A 21,217-nucleotide genomic window follows, 5' to 3' on the forward strand; every position below is an offset into this window, starting at 1 on the left:
AGGGTGGGGTGCTGCACTGTCGGAGGGTCAGTGCTGAGGGAACGCTGCACTGTCGGAGGGTGGGGTGCTGCACTGTCGGACGGTCAGTGCTGAGGGAGTGGGCACTCTTGGAGGGTCAGTGCTGTTCAAACTTCAGTGTAATTTAGATTATTCAGTTCATCTGGAAGGATACCAGGAGGACATTTCCTCTTGGAGGGGAGACTAGAACTAGTGGATACTTTAAAGAATAAAAGGTTTTTAAGACAGTTAGCAAGATATTAAAATAAAGCCGATGCTGAAAATCTGAAACAAAATCAGAAATTGGTGGAGAAACTCAACAAGTCTGGCAGCATGTGTGGAGAGAAAGCAGAGTTAACATTTCAATTTCAGTGACTGATGTCTAGTTCTGAAGAATGGTCACTAGACCTGAAATGTTAACTCTGCTTTCTCTTCTCAGATGCTGCCAGACCTGCTGAGTTCTCCCAACAATTTCTGTCGTGATCAGGAGAAATTGTTTTCTGTCAGATGATTGTTAGCCTGTGGAACTCTCTTGACCAGAAAATAGCTGAAGCTGTGTCATTGAATTAATTCAAGACAATTTTGATGAATTTTTGGTAGACTAAGGAGAGACGGGATTTGAGGGTGATGGAGGAGGGGATGGTGCAGTTCAGACTACAGTCAGATCAGTCACGTATTAATGAGGGCAGAACAGGACCGTATGGCCTAAATCTGCTCCTAAATCCAATGTGTCTACGTTAAGCTAAATGTCAGTATTTGCATGTGAACCTGCAATGGAAAAACTGAGGTTATCTAAGCTTCTTCTGGTGAGCTCTAAACAAAGAGATTGTATCTGTGGTAGTATTGTATAAATATTTGTGTTCTTTACTGTAAAACACAATTAATTACTTCAGCTAGCATCTTTTTTACTACTGGAGAGTCCAATTTATCTGTCAGAGATTAAGCTCAGGTCAAACGATACATGCATCACTCTCAACACAAAAGCTGCATCTTCTCAGCTGAAATGATTTCACTGGCACATTCCTAGTTGGAGTAAAGTGTTAATATTTACAAAATCTTATCTGAAAATCATGAATCACCCCTTTCAATCAACTACCACCACAATAAATGGTTGCACATTACGGACTCAAATAACAAATTTAGGACAAAAGCTCTAAACATTTTAAATTCAGTGTTCAAAGAACATCCAGAAGGCTATTTTTGAACACTTGAGATCTGAAGGCAATGTAATGTCGTGGAATGCAGGCAGAAATGAATTTCTTCTCACAGAAAGTGGACAGAATGATGTTTGCAATCTCAACATCGATTTTAAAGCCAGGAGCACTCCATTCTTGCCTTTCTGACTGTTATCATTTCGGCCCCACTTTATCAAACTTTTGCCCTGTAATTCACTCATAATCATCTGTTACTGTCCACTGTTATGCTCCCAAATAATGTTACTAATTTCCAACTCAGATCCCAGTCTGAAAGCTGACTTGATTCATTGAGTCATACAGCATAGAAACAGGCCCTTCGGTCCAACTCGTCTTTGCTGACCAAGTTTCCCAAACTAGTCCCATTTGGCCCATATCCCTCTAAACTTTTCCTATTCACGTACCTGTCCAAATGTCTTTTAAATGTTGTAACTGTACTTGCCTCTACCACATCCTCTGGCAGTTCATTCCACACATGAACCACACTCTATGTGAAAATGTTGCCCTTCAGGTCCCTTTTACGTCTTTCTCTTCTTACCTTAAAATTATGCCTTTTAGCTTTGAACTTCCCAAGCCTAGGGAAAAGACCTTTGCTTTTCATCTTATTTTGATTTTAGACACCTTTATAAGTCACCCTCAACCTCCTAAACTCCAGTGAAAAGAGTCTCATATTATCCAACATCTTCCTATAACTCAAACACTCCAGTTCTGTTAACATCCTTATAAATCTTTTCTGTGCCTTCTCCAATTTAATAATAGACATCCTCTAACAGGGTGACCAGAACTGTACACCGTACCCGAAAAGTGACCTCACCAATGTCATGTAGAATTACAAGATGACATCCCATCTGAGCAATAAAGACAAGCATGCCAAACACCTTCTTTATCACTCTGTCTCGATGTGAAGCAACTTTCAATGAACTATGTAACTGAACTCCTAGATTTCTCTGTTTGACAACACTACCATTAACTGTGTAAATCCTGTCCCTGTTTGTTTTACCAAAATGCATCACCTTATATTTATCCAAATTAAAATCCATTGGCCACTCCTCATCCCATTGGCCCTATTGATCAAGATCCCGATGTAATCTTGAGATAACCTTCTTCACTGTTGACTATACCACCAGCTTTGGTGTCATCCACAAACTTAGTAACAATGTTTCCAATATTCTCATCCATATCATTTATATAAATGACAAACGACAGTGTCTGATTCTACCTTCATCATGCCACAGCCCATGTCACTCTCAGCTAGGTAAGATTCTGCCTGATAACTTTTTTTTTATTTGACAAAGTGGTCTTTCACTGAAACACAGGCAATTAGTGATCTTAGCAACACAACAGACGTTTATTACATAGAATCATGGGATCATAAACTTATACAGTGCAGAAGGAGGTTATTAACCAGCTCCCGAAAGATCTAGCCAGCTAGGCTCATTTTCTGCCCTTTCTCCATAGTTCTCTAAATTCATCACCTTTGAATATACATCCAGCTCTCTTTTCAAACCTTGTATGAAATCCACTTCCACCACTCTCCCAGACAGGTCATTCCAAATCCTAACAGCCCTTGAGGAAAAACGTTTCCGTTCATCTCACTCCTAGCTCTCTTCCTGACAATCTTAAAAGTGTGACCTCTACACAAAAGAAATGAAGATAGAATGGAACAAATCAAACAATTTGTATTGAATACGAATTGGAAATATTTCAAAATATGCAGTCAAATAAAATCAAACCTATTCCTAATGCCATCGCTTCACAGTATTTAAACAGCAGAGAGAGTGGTCTTTTCTATCACATTTATAGATTTGACTCAACGGCTTATTTTAATTCATGGCTTTGTGGGCTTTTCCTTGATTACTCATACAATTGTGCTTAAACTTTCTTAGATTAAAAAAACCCATTCAGGCTTCTAACCAAACCACTTCTGGTCTAGAATTTTCAAACTAAAACCCGTATACTGCTTCTGAATTATTCTGAATTAACTTCCTTTTTCACAAGAAATTATTCTCACATGTAATCTCAAGCAGATCTTTTGCCCTAATCAAAAATACAAAATCAATTCCTGATTCTCTGAAACCAAAGGCAAACAAATGCAATTCAATGTTGACTCTCGTCAATCATAAAACTCTTACAATGCAAACAAATTCATATTTTGACTCCACAAGCTGCCCTGAAACACATACTGATTTAATAATCTCATTTCAGGAAAGACTGACAAGTTAATTATTAAATCCCTCATGTACATGGACTAAAACCCACATGCCACTAGTTCAAAATCCAAACTCTAAAATAAATATTAACTTATTTAAATCACACTGCGTATTGCAGCTGGTATGCCTAATGAGTATGCAGTTTTGCTATGACCATTATTGGTGTGGATTATTAACTCCAGTTCGGTCAACTCTTAGACAACCCAGTATGAGTAAGTATTTATACAATGTTAATGTAACCAAATGGCATCGGAACGATAAAGACTGAAATACCACCGGACAATGGTAGTGCGCAGGCAATTAGTACAATGTGCATTTTTTTAGTCCACTATCTTAACCTGTTCAAAGTAAACATTAAATATCTTTATTAAAGTAATGAAGAAAGGAATGTCACCCATACACACATTGTCATAACCCCACTGCAGTAGTGTATTGGAAATCATGTCCCATTATTGCCAGACTCATCACAAATATGAAGATATTCAGTCAAGTTACCAAAATCCCCAATTTACCTAATTGCCAAACTCAGATTCAAAACAAGTATTCACTGGCTTTCTGTACTTAACAAGGAAATAACTACTCATTATGAACAATTTGACAAACAATGACAAAAAGGAAATATAAATTGCAAACTTGTATCTCCATAACTCTACCCTTTCCTAAACTCCTCCTTCGTAAGCAAATAGACATGCACAGAGAGACAAGGCTTGGACATTTGGGATAGAAAAGGGAAAAACTAAGGTCAGGGAACACAGTTCAATAGCACCAGTCTGGACCATAGGATTCAATGACCTATTTACTTCCAGTTCCTTTCAATCTTTGATGTTGACACAAGGTTATTTAGGATCATAGAGATGTATGGCACAGAAATAGACTCTTCGGTCCAACTCATCCATGCTGACCAGATATCCTAAATTAATCTAGAGCCATTTGCCAGCATTTGTCCCATATCCCTTTAAACCCTTCCTATTCTTCCTAAAGATATATATACCCCCCAATGCCTTTTAAATGTTGTAATTGTACCAGCCTTCACCACAAATCTTTTCTCTCTCACCTTAAACCTATGCCCTGTAGTTTTGGACACCCCCACCCCAGGGAAAAGACCTTGTCTATTTACCATGTCCATGCTCCTCATGATTTTATAACCCTCGATAAGGTCACCCATCAGCCTCTGACAATCCACAGAAAATAGCCCCAGCATATTCAGCCACTCCCTACTGTTCTAACCTTCCAACTCTGGCAACATCCTTGTAAATCTTTTCTGAATCCTTTCAAATTTCACAACATCTTTCTGATAGCAGAGAGACCAGAATTGAACACAGTATTCCAAAAGTGGACTAACCAATGTCCTGTCCAGCCACAACATGACCTCCCAACTCCTTTACTCAATGCACTGATCAATAAAGGAAAGCATACTAAACACTTACTTCACTATCCTATCTACCTGTGACTCCACTTTCAAGGAGCAATGAACCTGCATCCAAGGTCTCTTTGTTCAGCAACATTCCTCAGGACCTTACCATTAAGTGTATAAGTCCTGTCCTGCTTTGCCTTTCCAAATTGCAATACCTCACATTTATCTAAATTAAACTCCATCTGACACTCCTCAGTCCATTGGCCCATCTAATCAAGATCCCATTGTACTCTGAGGTAACCTTCTTCACTGTCCACTACACCTCCAATTTTGGGGTCCTTTGCAAACTTACTAACTATACCTCCTATGTTCACATCCAAATCATTTATTTGGCACATCAATGTTCACTTTTTCACTCAGTGGTTGAGAATTCATCCTTTCAACATCTCTGATTTGTCCTTCAACAGAAGATTAGCAGAGAAAATGAGTGGGAGCCAGCCAGCTGTTACCTGTGACTTTCTGGAACCTTCACACTGGAGAGAGAGACAGAGTGCGAGAGAGAGAGAGAGATTTTTTGATGCTTTCTGTTTGCAGGCGAGATGTTTCTCCTGTACTAGCCCCACACAAGCAAAGATCACCGGGTCACAAGCCAATCAAAATGTTGTTGTAACATAATTGTCTTTTAATTCAAAGACTTCAGCTCTGTCCTGTCTGCCTCATTCTCACTGTTCCAGGAGAAGGCAACCAATCTATACAACTCACAACGTGGTCCACTAACATGATTTCCAAAACTGCAGCCATCTCTTTCTACAGTTTCCTTCATTTAAAGCAGTCTCTTCATTTTTTAGCCAATAGTCCAATAAAAAAAGGAACATAGAATATATGCTATGTTCTATGTAATAAAAGGAATAAAGAAATAAAACGGTGATCTTTCATTAATTACAGATTTTGTGCACTGTGCTATCAATGTGAAAAGTTTCAAAACCATCATCAGTAACAAATAAAGTTGACATTGACAAAATCCTCTGGCTGAGATGCTGAATGGAAACTTTGTGATTTGTTGGACTTGATCCCAGGAACAGGAAGCCACTACTTAATGAGCAATGTTTGGTAAAATTTCACAAGAGCAATCATTCATCAAAAGATGAACGATTGTAAAGCTTGTTCGTCTGTCAGGCTTGCAAACAAAACCATACCTAGATCTAGGGGCAAAAATAGACTCTTTCCACGTGTCCTCAATGACTCACACTTAGCGTGAGCAAGAACCAAAATAATCTCAGATGAAAAAGTTGAAAATTGTCGATAACTCTAAACCTGATTTGTAGTTTAATAACTGGCAGTTTACTGCTTAGATATTCTACCACATTGCATACTGCAAGCAGTAATGAAAGAAATAGGAAACAGTTTTAATATGGGGTAATTATAGAATCATGCAACCAACATGTCAAATGCTTTAGTTTGAATCATTTGCTTCAGTTGTTAAAGTATGTCAACAAAGTCACTTGAGCAACAAAGTAAAACCCTATATCAGAACTATTAAATAGTCAGTGCTTTGCAAAATCTGCCTGGTTTTGTTAAATACTTTACATAGGGAGTCTGTTCAGTGGTTTCTGAGCTCATCAGAAGTACCCATGTCTTATAGACTTGTGCCAGCCTTCAGCCTCATTGTTACTTCAGACCACAAACTTGGAACTGTCTTGGAATTATATCACTGCTCTTTTACTGCTACAGGGTCAAACTCATGGAATTCTCTTCCTCACCACATATGGGTGTACCTACACTGAGGTGATTGAAAAAAAGCAGCTCACCACCACCTTCTCAAGGGCAATTGGCTGAATGACAATATATGCCAGTCAGGGGACAAAGCGGGAGAATGGTGTTGAAAAATGCTGCCATGATTGAATGGCGGAGCACAATTGATGGGCTGAATCGCTTAATTTCTGCTCCTATGTCTTATGGTCTCATGAGCTTGGTGAAGCACACTTCCCATCAATGAATAAAAACAACTCTCTGTACTTACAGTAAAAGGCAGGAAGGGGATAATATGTACTTATAACAGGAAAACAGTACTTTTCACTATGTTGGTACATGTGACAATAATAAATTGAAACAATAAGTGCAGCTAATCTCAATCTGAATACAAGGTATTTGGATTGGGAGAGTTAGAAACATTGGGGAGAAGTATTATTCAACTGGACATAACGTTTAGGTAGTTTCTAGGGATTGTCAGGCAGAGTCCAATGGAGAAAGCACAACGTTAAGATTAGAGCTCAGCCATTCAGTGGTCAGAAAGTCTTGTTCACACGAACGATATTTTCCCGAATTGTTGAAGCGGAGTCAATTGAAAATCTCAGAACTGGAGTTGTTGAGATATTAGTTAGGCAATAGTATTAAAGATTATGGAATCAGAGCAGGTGCATGAAGACACAAAGCAGCCATGATTGATTTGAATGGTGGGGCACGCTCCAGGGCTGAATGGCCTGCCTCTGCTGTGGTCCTGTTCTTCTCACAGATCATTCAGAATTTTGTGCTGTCGTTAGGGAAACTGAGGAGGGAGTGTTTTAGACAGCAAGAGAATAGGCTTTGTTTGGTCTGTAACTGTATAGAAAGTGAAGTGTTTTGAGATGTTCCTGAGAACTGCAACAGAATTGTAAGGCAGACTTGTAAAACAAGAAAATAGGTAGCAAGGTTTTAAGGCATAGTCTGTATGGAATTAAATCATGTTTACATCAACAAATCATTCCAATTGCATACATCAGCAGCTGGGCACGTTACATAAGAACAGAAGTAGGTTGAATCACAGAGAGCAATTCCTTCTCTCAGAGAGCAATTAACCTTATCGAACACATCTGCAGGTGTACAGTAAATGCCAATTCAATAGTCACTGTCCAAAGCCATATTCAGGGGTTGAGGATCATATTGCTTTGATGGCTGTTGTGGTGCAGTGGTAGTGTCCGTGTCCCTGAGCCAGAACGTCTGGTTTCAATTCCCAATTGCTTTGGAGATGTGTAGTTACATCTCTGAGCAGATTGATTAGAAAGCCTACTTGTTGAAGATATGCAAAAGGTCAGGGTCCAAGTGACTTCTTAACTAATTTGGACTACAGAAAGGGCCTAGTGAGAAACTTTGTAGATTTTACGTTCTCAATGATTCTGTGGTGTTATCTGTTTGTTTTGACTCTTCCAGAGGGTTGCATGGTTTTCTGGTGAGACTGTCTCTATCTTGGTATATTCTAGCTGTTCAGGACAAAGCTGAACAGTCTGTCAGACCGTGAGCTGCCCCCAGCATTGTCGTGTTTACACGTGAACATTCTCTAACTTTGTTCACCTTTGGGGATAGTTCGTTTACCAAAATATTAGACATAAAGCATTGTCATGATGTCCTAGAAGTGAACAAGTTCACCACAAGGACTATTATCTTTCTTTTCTAAATGAATTTGCTCCAATAATAAAGATGCAAGAAGATTAATTTGATTCCTATAGAATATGAATGAAATCAGTAATTTGCATGTTGTACATCTTCCACTTAGTAGTTAATTAAGGCTAATGTCAATTCCAGAGGGGGTGATAACCTCGTGTCAATATCATTAATTCAGCAAATCAGGTCATGTTCTGACTAGAGTCCTCAGAACACCATGGCAGGTGGTGGTATTTGAATTCAATAAAAATCTGAAAGTAAAGGTCTAGTGGTGATCATGAAATCGTTGTTGATTGTTGGGGGTCAGGGGAAGCCCCTCTGATTCACCAGTGCCTTTAGGGAAGGAAACTGGTCTGTTTGGCACTTAATGGCTCTCTGGGCAAATTATTGATGGACAATAAATACTAGCCTGACCAATGATAACCGAATCTGTAAATGAAGAGAAAGCAAACACTGTTAAATAGACAACAGAGTTTCTTATGGTATTTCTTTCATAAGTCAGATGATTTTCTTTGTGTTCAGTGTATCAAACCGGGACTAGACTCATTGGAGTTTAGAAGAATGAGAGGGAATCGTATGAAAACATAAAAAATCATGAAGAGAATAGATAAGATAACGCATGGAGGTTATTTCCACTGGTGGGTGAAACTTGACCTAGGGGGCGTAGCCTCACAATAAGGGGGAGCAGATTTAGGACTGAGTTGAGGGGGAACTTCTTCACCCACAGAGTTGTGAATTTGTGGAATTCCCTGCCCAGTGAAACAGTTCAGGCTACCTCACTGAATGTTTTTAAGGTAAAGATAGATAGATTTTTGAACAGTAAAGCAATTATGGGTTTTGATGAGCTGGCCGGTAAGTGGAGTTGAGTCCATGAATAGATCAGCCATGGTCTTATTGAATGGCAGAGCAGGTTCAGTGGGCCTGATGGCCTACTCCTGCCCCTATTCATGTGTTCTTATGTTCTTCCTCTGCTACTTAGGCATTGCTGTTTTATAGTTGGCCTTTTCCTTTAAGTTTACAAATCCACCCATCCAGACAAACAGAGACTATTTCAGTATATTGTTGTCATGCCTTATAGACAATGGGCAAGATTGGTAGAGTCAGGAAATAAGTTACTGCAGAATTTCTATCCTCTAACCTGCTTTTTTCACATCTGTAGTTATCAATGGGTCTGGTCCAGTTAGGTTTCTGGTCAGTGGTAACACCGAAGATGTTGATAGTGGGAGATTCAACTATGGTCATACCATTGAATGTCAACAGGTTGGTCTTTTTAAAATGGAATTGTTACTTGTGTGGCATAAATACTATTTGCCACTTATTCGTCAAAGCCTGAACATTGACCAGATTTTGCTGTGTGTGGACTTGGACTGCCTCAGTGTCGGTTCTGCTACAATTGATGCTGATCATTGTGCAATCGGTAATGAGCACCCCCATTTCTGACCTTATGGTGGTGTTACAATTATTTGAGGTAAAGTATTTGGCTCTCTTCTATTAACTTCTTTTCGGTTGATCACAACAAATACTTTTTTAACACACCGATCCCAGGTTCATTAAAACTTAATTAAATAGATCAAAATAGAGCAGAGAGATCTGGGAGTGCAGGTCCATTGTACCCTGAATGTTGCTGCAATGGTGGATAGAGTGGTCAAGAAGGCATATAGTATGCTTGCCTTCATTGGATGGGGTATTGAGTATAAGAGCTGGCAAGTCATGTTAAAATTGTACAAGACGTTGGTTCGGCCGCATTTAGAATACTGTGTACAGTTCTGGTCGCCACATTACCAAAAGGATGTGGATGCTTTGGAGACGGTGCAGAGAAGGTTTACCTTCCTGGTATGGAAGGTACTAGCTATGAAGAGAGGTTGAGTAGGTTAGGTTTATTTTCACTAGAAAAAGGGAGATTGAGGGAGGACCTGACTGAGGTTTACAAAATCATGAAAGGTGTAGACAGGGTGAATAGAGACAAGCTTTTTCCCAGGGTGAAGGATTTAATAATGAAAGGTCACGCTTTCAAGGTGAGAGGTGGAAAGTTTAAGGGGGATACACGCGGTAAGTACTTCACACAGAGGGTGGTAGGCGTTTGGAACACATTGCTAGCAGAGCTGGTAGAAGCAGGCACAGAAGATTCATTTAAGATGCATCTGGATAAATGCATGAGTAGGTGGGGAGTAGAGGGATACAAATGCTAAGGAATTGACCGACAGATTTAGACAGTGGATTTGGATCAGCTCAGGCTTGGAGGGCCAAAGGGCCTGTTCCTGGGCTGTAAATTTTCTTTGTTCTTTGTTCGAGATCAGAGTCGAAAAGTGTGGTGGGGGAAAAGCACTGCAGGTCAGTCAGCAACCAAGGAGCAGGAGAGTCGACATTTCGGGCGTAATCTCTTCATCAGGACACATTCCTGATGAAGGGCTTATGCCTGAAACATCAACTCTCCTGTTCTTCGGATGCTGCCTGACCTGCTGTGCTTTTCCACCACCGCACTTTTCAACAAAGTAAAGGAGAGCTGATTCCAAACTTTGGGCTCCTCCACAATTCAGATTCGAGCAGAATACCTGGCTTGATCTGAGTTAGTTAATACTGTAGTTCCTCTGTGTGACATATTCACACAAGGATACAGATTTTCTCTAACAATAGAACAGAAGAAGTAAATAAACAAATAAGCTATCTAAACGCAGAGGGTGTAAGAAAAATCTCTAAAATCACAGAAATACGCAGTTCCAACCTGTTTCGTGACACCATCCATTACCGGGACTCAAGTCAAGAGTTCTGTTTAATTGACTCCTAACAGTTACTGGGCATTCAACTGTGGAGCCAATTCTCAATCTGCCAACTTGAACTCTTCTGTAACTTGAAGAGTCTAGGTTTTCTCAGTTCTATCAGAACATAGAACAATATAGCCCAGGAGCAGGCCCTTCAGCCCACCATGATTCATTATAAACTAATCCCAGTTGCCTGCACATGGTCCTAATTCCTCTAATCCCTACCTGTTCATATATCTGTCAAAATGCCACTTAAACATTGCTATCATATCTCCTTCCTACTACCTCCCCTGGCAGCACGTTCTAGGCAATTACCACCTTCTGTGTAAAGAACTTGCCTCACACATCGCCTTTAACCTTTCATCCTTAAACCTATGGTCTCTTGGTATTTGACATTTCCAGTCTGGGAAAGAGACTCTGACTATCCACCCTATCCATACACCTCACAATTGTTTGTACGTCTTTCATGTCGCCCTTCAGCCTCTGGCACTCTAGCAAAAGCAACCCAAGTTTCTCCAATCTCTCCTTGTAGCTAATACACTCCAATCCAGGCAACATCCTGGTAAACCTCGTTAGTATCCTCTCCAGAGCTTCCACAACTTCTTCTAGTGTGGCAAACAGAACTGCACACAATACTCCAAAGGTGGCCTAACAAATGTTTTTATACGGCTGCAAAATGACTTGCCAGCGTCTTTACTCAGTGCTTGACTGATGAAGGAGAAAGTGAGGTCTGCAGATGCTGGAGATCAGAGCTGAAAATGTGTTGCTGGAAAAGCGCAGCAGGTCAGGCAGCATCCAGGGAACAGGAGAATCGACGTTTCGAGCATAAGCCCTTCTTCAGGAAGAAGGGCTTATGTTCGAAACGTCGATTCTCCTGTTCCCTGGATGCTGCCTGACCTGCTGCGCTTTTCCTGCAACACATTTTCAGCTTGACTGATGAAGGCAAGCATGCCGTTTGCCTTCTTTACCACTTTATCCACCTGTGTTGCTGCTTTCAGGAAGATGTGGGCTTGGACCCCAATGCTCCTATGAATACTGCCACTTATTGAATACTTTACTTTTACATTTGACCTCCCAAAATGCACCACCTCACACTTGTCCATTGAGTCATAGAGATGTACAGGATGGAAACAGACCCTTCGGTCCAAACCGTCCATGCTGACTAGATATCCCAACCCAATCTAGTCCCACCTGTCAGCACCCAGCCCATATCCCTCCAAACCCTTCCTATTCATATACCCATCCAAGTGCCTCTTAAATGTTGCAATTGTATCAGCCTCCACCACTTCCTCTTGCAGCTCATTCCATACACATACCACCCTCTGTGTGAAGACGTTGCCCCTTAGCTCTCTTTTATATCTTTCCCCTCTCACCCTAAACCTATGTCCTCTAGTTCTGGACTCCCCGACACCAGAGAAAAAACTTTGTCTATTCATCCTACCCATGCCCCTCATAATTTTGTAAACCTCTATAAGGTCACCCCTCAGCCTCTGACGCTCCAGGGAAAACAGCCCCAGCCTGTTCAGCCTCTCCCTATAGCTCAAATCTTCAAACCCTGGCAACATCCTTGTATATCTTTTCTGAACCCTTTCAAGTATCACAACATCTTCCCGATAGGAAGGAGACCAGAATTGCACGCAATATTTAGATTAAACTCCATTTGCCACTTTTCCACCAAACTTTCCAAATTATCTATATCCTACTGTATCATTTGACAAGCTTTCTCACTATTCATAACACTATTAATATCCTCTAGTTTCTTAAGCAAACTCTCCTGGTTTGGGAGTATGTACAAATTAACCTCTTATGCCGGGATGACTGGTTCCCTGAACTACCTTGAAAATCTCCTTTCAAGGAGAGAAACAGTACTATTATGAAGATGTGGGTGTACTGTACCTTTAAGAGAGTTAAAAGCTAGCAGTGACAGCACCAAGTATTCTCAGTAAGATACAATGTAACATGTACTCTTGCTACTGGGGTAGTTAGGGTAGCTGCCTGGAAACAACAAAACAGATTTGAATTAGGCCAATCAGTTTAAATTATAACCCGAAAAATACCAAACTCAAGTCCAGTTTGAATTTAGTATATTGACAATCTTAAAAGCCAATGACAAAATCTGATGTTTTGGGGTTATAAGACCGGGGAAAATTGAACAGTTGGGAGGAGAACTGCCAAGCCACTAACATGTAAAGACTGCCTGAAAAAATACCTCTCTCAAAAGTCCCTTATCGATCAGTAACCTGTGAAGCAGAATCCCCAAGAAGAAAAGAAGACAGGAATACAGAGAAAACAGAAAGTTGTCTGGTTTTGAGATAAAAAGTTTTGTTCTGTGAATCTTAATCGGTGGTTTTATTGGACGAGTATGGTAGAAAGGGAAGATAAAAGTTAGGTTCGAAGAAAGAGTTGTAAAAAGTTGTTAGTTAATCATTCTCTGTTATACTTTAAGAAATAGAGTTGTTTATTTTTACTTTAAATTGTTCTTGGCCTCTCGAATTTTCACAGATTACTGCACGGTATATATCTTTTCTGTGTTGCTGGTTTGCATTAAGCAGGAAAGTTTACCCCATGTCATAACAGTTTGGGGGCTCAGGTCTGTGATTTGAACTGTTTTAGACAGATTTAATAGATTTGGGGGTACGAAAACTCCCAGCAGATTTAAACACTTACAGGTTAGTGCCCTAGATCTTTCAATAAAATATAGGTGTGACAAGGACTGTAACAACCGTTACATTGGACAAACAGGCAGAAAACTAGCCACCAGGATACATGAACACCAACTAGCCACAAAAGGACATGACCCTCTCTCACTAGTATCCTCACATACGGATGAGGAAGGACACCACTTCGACTTGGATAATACATCCATCCTAGGACAAGCCAAACAAAGACATGCACGAGAATTCGTAGAAGCATGACATTCCAACCGATACTCTACCAACAAACACATCGAGTTAGACCCCATCTACCACCCCATGAGAAAAGGAACAGGAAGTGACTTCACCAAAGGAAATAACATCACCACAGGAAATTACATCACCAATCCAAAGAAACACAAACATATAAATAAAAAGCAGGAATTTTCAGCATTGCTTTGCATGAGGTCCACTGAAGATGTTACCTAGTAAGGTAATGAAATGTCTGGAGATGAACCTTTCAGCTCAGTGAGCAAACCTATATACAATAGGTGTGGCAATTTGTTTAATTTCAGTGACGTGGTTGATTAAATTAAAAGTGAGAGAAATGGCTCTTCAAATTGCTAAAGAGGTTCTGGGATTTGAAGATGATTCTCAAATTTGCCAAGAAAGTTTAGAAGGAAAGAAAAAGGCCATACTTTTAGAATTAGTAAATAAGTTAGATTTGGGTTTAACCAAGGACAAAAGTAAAGCAGAAATTGTAAGGGAATTACTCAAACACTTAGGTGTATCAGGGAAACAGAAAAATGCAGTTGAGGTAGAAAAAGTTAAATTACAACTGAGGAAAATGGATTTAGAAGATAAACAAAGAGGGAGAGAGAAAGAGAAAGAGAGAGGAGAGAAAGAGGGGGGAAAAAGAGAGACAGAGAAGGTTCTTGGCTGAGCAAAGAGAGAGAGAAGAAAGGAAGAGAGAGAGAAGAGAGAGAGGAAAAAGAGAGAAAGTTCTTAGCTGAGCAAAAAGAGAAAGAATTTGAACTTGAGAACTTGTGAATTAATCAGCAAAGTCAAGTTAATAGGATGGAGATTACATGAGAAAGATATTGAAGCCTTCTTTATTTCATTTGAAAAATTGGCTTGGCAGATGGAGTGGTCCAAGGATTTATGGGTAATGTTAATTCAGACTAAACGAGTTGGCAGAGCTAGTGAGGTATTTGCTGCACTGTCAGGTGAGGTGTCAAGAGATTATGAAGTGGTTAAACAGGCTATTTTAAGTGCTTATGAATTGGTACCAGAAGCATATAGACGGTGGTTCGGTAACACAAAGAAGGAACCAGGACAGACTTATGTTGGGTTCGAAAGAATTAAAAGTAGTCATTTTGATACATGGGTGCATGATTTGAAAATACATAAGACATTTAAGGCTCTAAGAGAGATTATTCTGCTGGAGAAGTTTGAAAACTCGCTTCCAGAAATGGTAAGAATTTACGTGGAGGATCAGAAAGTTCAGGAAGTGAGAAGGGCAGCAGAATTAGCCGATGAATATATTTTGATGCATAAGACAAGTTTCCACCCAGAATTTCGTCCTGTGAGGAATAGAAGTTGAGAGAAGGGGTGATCCTACTTTACTAAACGAAGAGTAGAGAGCACTGGTAAGAATCTACCACAGGATAAAATAGAAGCCCAAGAGGGTGGACAGGAGGTGAAAGGCCTTCGGAGTTTTGACTGTAATGAAGTGGGAAAAAATTACAGTGCCGATGATTTCAGGAGGGCACTGGGAAAAGGTGTTTCCACTGTGGTAAATTGGGACAGGTAAAGTCACGGTGCTGGTTGTTAAAGAAAGGTGCTGTGGGAAAAGATGTGGTAAAAGAAGCTAAGCCAGTGGCATTACTGAAGGTAGTAAAGGACACCCCAAGAAGAGCCGAGGAGCTGCAGGAGAGTGCACAGCCTAGGCAGGGGCTGGGTATGGAGTTAGTGCCTAATCTCCACAAAGAATTCGCCTCTGTGGGTAAAGTTTACTCAGAAAGACCAGGGAGAGAAGGACAAGAAGTTATACTTTTGAGAGATGCAGGATCTAACCAGCCGCTGATAATAAAGATGAGTGAAAATGCACTCTTTCTGATCTGTTATCCGACACTGTGATAATTTATGGGATAGATGGACAGAAATTTAGCGCTCCCCTATGTAAGAACTGGTTGGAGTGCCAACAAAAGACCGGGGATGTTAGAGTGGGAGTGATTGACAGCGTGTCAGTTCCAGGAATTCAGTTAATTCTTGGGAATGATTTGACAGGATTCAAGGTGAGAGTGACACCCCTTGTTGTGGAGAAGCCCGAGGAAGACCAAGAAATTGAGGAGTTAAAACAGAAATATCCTGGTATTTTCCCAGACAGTGTGGTACCCAGATCCTACTATCATAAGTCACAGCACAAAGCGAAAAGTAAAGAGAAAGATGAAGGAGTTGAGGTTTAATTAGCGGACACCCTGCTTGACGTAATGGTGCAGTAAAACCCTGAACAGGCAGAGGGTCAGACAGAAGTGTTTTGTCCTGAAAGGCTAAGGGACTTGCAACAGCAAGACAAGACAACAGAGGAGAAATGGGCCGAAGTGCACCAGATTGTGTTACCGGGAGCATACAGACAGGAGGTGTTGTGTAGCACATGAACTACCAGTAGGAGGTCACCTAGGGGTACGAAAGACTCAGACTAAGGTACAAAAACATTTTTACTGGCCTGGAAGGCACAAGGATGTGGTTAACATTTGCTGGACTTGTCATGCATGCCTAATGGCAGGTAACCCACAGGCGATAATAAAACCAGTACTTTTGTTGCCAACTCCCGCATTTGAAGAACCTTTCATGCGGGTTATAATTCATTGTATAGGTCCCCTCCCGAGAACTAAAAGTGGGAACCAGTACTTGTTAATCATAATGGATGTGTCTACCAGATTTCCAGAGGCAATTCTATAACAGAGTTTCAAGGCAAAAAAAGGTAATAGAGGAGTTAGTAGCTTTCTTCACACAGTATGGGCTACCCAGACAGATTCAGTCGGACCAAGGGTCAAATTTTACTGCTGGATTGTTTAAGGAGGTTATGGATAGGTTAGATTACAGCACTTTAAATCCAGTGCATGTCATCCTGAATCCCAGGGAGGTTTAGCAAGGTGGCATCAGACTTTGAAGACCATGTTGAGAGTATACAGTCAGGATTAGCCAAATGATTGGGATAAAGGTATCCCATTTGTATTGTTTGCCCTTAGAGATGCCCCAAACAAATCTACGCAGTTCACTCCCTCCAAGTTAATATTCAGTCATGAAGTGAGAGGCCCTTTGAAATTAATGAAAGAAAAATTGACAGGACCAAAGTTGGAGATCTCACACTTGGATTCTGTATTGGAGGTGAGGGAGAGATTAAATAGTGTAGGTGAGTTAGCTAAACAGCATCTAAAGAGGACACAGTATAGAATGAAGCAGGTGGCAGATAAAAGCCCCGAGAGGATAATATGTTAGTACTGTTACCAGTGATAGGAGATCCCTTCAAAGCCAGATTTAATAGTCCCGATCAAATTGAGAAAAAGTTGAGTAACTATCTAGTAAAGAAGCCAGATAGAAGAAAAAGGTATCAAAAGGTATCGGGTATATCATGTGAACATGTTGAAACCATATTATACTAGAGGGAAAGAAGTGGAGAAACAGGTGTTACTTACTGCCCTGCAGAGTGAAGAATCAAATCCAGATGATATGGATTTTTATGTGCCTCAAAATAGATTAAAGATGAAGAAGTCCTGGAGGAGTGAGATGGTTCGTAAGTGATCTGTCTCAGGAGCATAGAATGCAATTAAAAGATTTGTCACTGTAGTATAAGGACATATGTAAGAATCAGTTAGGGAGGAGTAATGCTATTGTACATGAAGTAGATGTTAGGAATACTATTGTGATAAACCGACAGTCCTGTCGGCTTAATCCTTTCAAAGCCAGACAGGTCTATGTGGAGGTGGAGGAGGCCATGCTCAACCAGGACATCGTCGAACCAAGCCAGAGCGAGTGGAGTTCGCCGATTGTCTTAATTCCCAAACCGTACAGGACTCAACAATTCTGCGTGGATTATTGGAAGGTCAATGCCATTACAAAATCGGACTCATATCCAATTCCTAGATTGGAGGACTGTATCGAGAAAGTTGGACAAGCCAGTTAAACATCAAGTTGTGGTTACTGGCAGGTACCTTTATCAGAGATGGCGAAATGATTTCTGTGTTTGTAACCCCAAGTGGGCTATATCAGTTTAAAGTGATGCCCTTTGGAATGAAGAATGCACTTGCAATATTCCAAAGATTCATGAACAGAGTTGTAGCTGGGTTAACAAGCTGTACAGTCTATTTGGATGATCGAGTGATCTTTAGTATGTCCTGTAAAGATCACATGGTACAGTTGGCAGAGCACTTTGAATGACTATGAGAAGCGAAACTGGTGATAAACTTAAATAAAACTCTTGCAGAGGTGACATTCTTGGGACATAACATCAGTTCCAGAAGGTTGACTCCATGGAAGGTAAAGACGAAGACCATCGAGGAATTTCCACGACCAATCTTGAAGAAAGAGGTGCTTTGATTCTTAGGACTCAGCAGATTCTATTGGAAATTTGTTCCAAACTACAGCAGTATAGTAGCACCGTTAACCAATTTGCTGAAGAAGATCACAAAGTTTCAGTGGACAGAACAATGCATTCGACCATTTGAAAGCAATATTAACCACCAAAGCAGTTTTAGCTGCATCAAACTTTTCAAAACCTTTTAAAGTCACCATTGATGCTAGTGACATAGGAGTTGGAGCTATACCCCTACGGGAAGATGAGGATGGGAATGAACTGCCAGTTGGTTACTTTGCAAAAAAGATCAACATTCCCCAGAGGAAATACTCCAGAATTGAAAAAGAATGTTTGAGTTTGATACTGGCCGTACAACATTTTAACGTGTATGTCACAATGTGTCGGAGATGGTTGTGCACACGGATCACAATCCACTTACATATTGAGAATGCTTGAAAGACAAGAATATGAGACTATTTCTTTGGAGTCTTATGCTGCAGACATTTAATTTACAAATCCTACATGTTGTGGGTCATAAGAATGTAATCGCAGATGTGTTATCGCAGATTTAACTGATAGAGTTTAGATGAGATTTGTATTTATTTAATGCTTTATATATATACAAGTATATGGGAATAAGTTAAGGTGAACTTATATTAAAGTTATCAGCATGTTACGCTAATTTGCTTAAAAATAGAAAAAGAAATGAAGCCATCTTTTCATTACAATGGTTTAATTTTTCTTAATAGGGGAGGTGTTATGAAGATGTGGGTGTACTGTACCTTTTAGAGAGTTAAAGGATAGTAGTGACAGCACCAAGTGTTCTCAATAAGATATAATGTAACATGTGCTCCAGCTACTGGGGTAACTAGAGCAGCTGGTTGCATGGAGACAAAACAGATTCAAATTAAGCCAATCAGTTTAAATTATACCCCGAAAAATACCAAACTTCAGTCCAGTTTGAATTGACAATCTTAAACGCCAATGACACAATCTAATGCTTTGGGAGTATAAGACAGGGGAAAATTGAACAGTTGAGGGGAGAACTGCCAATCTACCAGCATGTAGACTGCCTAAAAAACAGCTCTCTCAAAAGGTACCTTTATCGATCAGTAACCTGTGAATCCCCAAGAAGAAGAAAAGAAGACAGGAATACAGAGAAAACTGAAAACTGCCTGGTTTTGAGATAAGAAGTTTTGTTTTGTAAATCTTGGGGGTTTTATTGGACAAATATGGTAGAAGGGGAAGGTAAACGACAGGTTAGAGGAAAGAGTTGTAAATAGTTATTAGTTCAACATTCTCTGTTATACTTAAAGTAAAAATTGACAACTTTATTTCTTAAAGTTGTCCTTGAATTTTCACAGATTACTGCATGGGATAAATCTCTTCTGTGTTGCTGGTTTACATTAAGCGGGGGAGTTTACCCCCGTGTCGTAACAGTACATGCTTCTGACTACCATTTAATGTTTTCTGAACTGACCTGAAAACAGAGCATTCTTATGAGCTGAATACAAAGTTCATGGCCATATATCTTTACGTGTCATAAACCACACAATATAAACATTTTTTTCCATTAACAATTTGGCAATTTCCAAAATCCTTGATTTCAGTCATTTGCTGCCTTAACACATATTGAATAAGATTACCATTCTGGTAGGACTGCGTGACCTTTTCTATAAAGGGAACCCTCCGCAAAAGTAATCAATATTCATCTATCACTATATTGAGGTCCAACTTCCAAAATTGATAATGTGTATATAAGTTAAACACAAGGTTTTCTTGAATGAAAAGAAGTGGAGTTTTATCATTTATTAAACCCAAAACAATAACAAATGTGACATCACTTGTAACAGTTAAGAAAGTTTTAAAAAGTGAGGGTGGGTGGCTATACATCAGGAAGGTAAAGGCAATTACAGTTTAAAATTTTAGTGTCCTTCAGTTTTGAGAGTGAAATCTGACTCCCAACAGTTTAACTGTTCTCCTGTTGCCTCAGAAGTAGCAAAAAACCAGTGCTATCAAAAAAAGTAACATCACCATCAACTTAGGAAACAAGGTTAGCTGTAAACCTTGCCAGTTCTGAGGAAATGAGAGATCAGTTACACTGTTCAGAGTCAGATGTCACTCTCAAAACTGAAGGGCCCTAGAATTTTAAACTGTAATTGCCTTTACCTTCCCATCGGTATAGCCGCCCACCCTCACTTCTTTTTAAAATTGAATAAAAGAAAGAGATCAAGCGAGAGAGAGAGAGAGAGAGAAGAGCTTTCAGTACCCTTGGTGGTATCAGTCCATGTTGCTTTCTCTCTGTTATTGCTCTAAGGCAGGTGTTTGCATTCAGTTTCTGAGCAGATTTTGATATCTGTGTCATTCCAAATGGGATAGTTGTAGACATTCTTTCATCTCTCAATATGTGAACTTACAATGCAAATGTGAGTAAAAGAAGTGATGCATATTTCTTGAAGCTTCAGTACTTCTTAATTAAAATGGTAATTCTGATACAGTTAGTTTTTTATATTTGGTCTGCGTTGCCCAGGCTTGACAGTTGAGCACAGCAGCCATATTAGGTCAGTAGTCTTCTTTTGAAAAGCTGCTTTTAGTCTGTGAATGTCTTGATATGGAGTGAATTGCAATGACTGAAGACTGGATCGGTGATGTTGGGAATTCAGGCTGAGACAGATCATCCACTCTGCTGGCTAAAGATAAATACAAATTCCCCAACTTTGCATTCCTCCATTGTTGAGTATGGGAATACTCTACAGCCTCCTCCTCTTCCTGTTAGATGTCGACAATCGTTCACGGCTGGATGTGGCAGAACTGCAGAGTTTAGGTCCAATCAGGTGATTGTGGGGTAAGTTCGCTCTGTCCTGTGTGTAGCTTCACTGGATTGTCATCTTATTTTCAGCCTTTGCTCCTGGCCTGTCCTCCTGCACTTTGTACTGAAACAGAGTTAATCTCCCAGCTTGATGGCAATCATACAGTGGGGTATGCCTGGAGCATATTAACGCTGTGTGACTGGCAGTCACCAGTTAAGTTGCCAGCCCTTAGGCTGCAAAATGGAAATCCTTGGCTTCAATAGAA

At 40.1% G+C, this 21,217-nt stretch overlaps 1 protein-coding gene across 1 annotated transcript in view; it reads left to right on the plus strand.

Moving 5' to 3' along the window:
- The window catches only part of vipr2 (vasoactive intestinal peptide receptor 2), a 126,719-nt gene that overhangs the window by 49,033 nt on the left and 56,469 nt on the right, over positions 1 to 21,217 (plus strand). The gene's annotated exons all lie outside the window — the stretch shown is intronic.

The sequence above is a fragment of the Chiloscyllium plagiosum genome, unplaced genomic scaffold (genome assembly GCF_037043375.1).
Source record: "Chiloscyllium plagiosum isolate Xiang-an unplaced genomic scaffold, Cpla_swu_hap1 HiC_scaffold_5, whole genome shotgun sequence".
Classification (NCBI taxonomy): Eukaryota; Metazoa; Chordata; class Chondrichthyes; order Orectolobiformes; family Hemiscylliidae; genus Chiloscyllium; species Chiloscyllium plagiosum.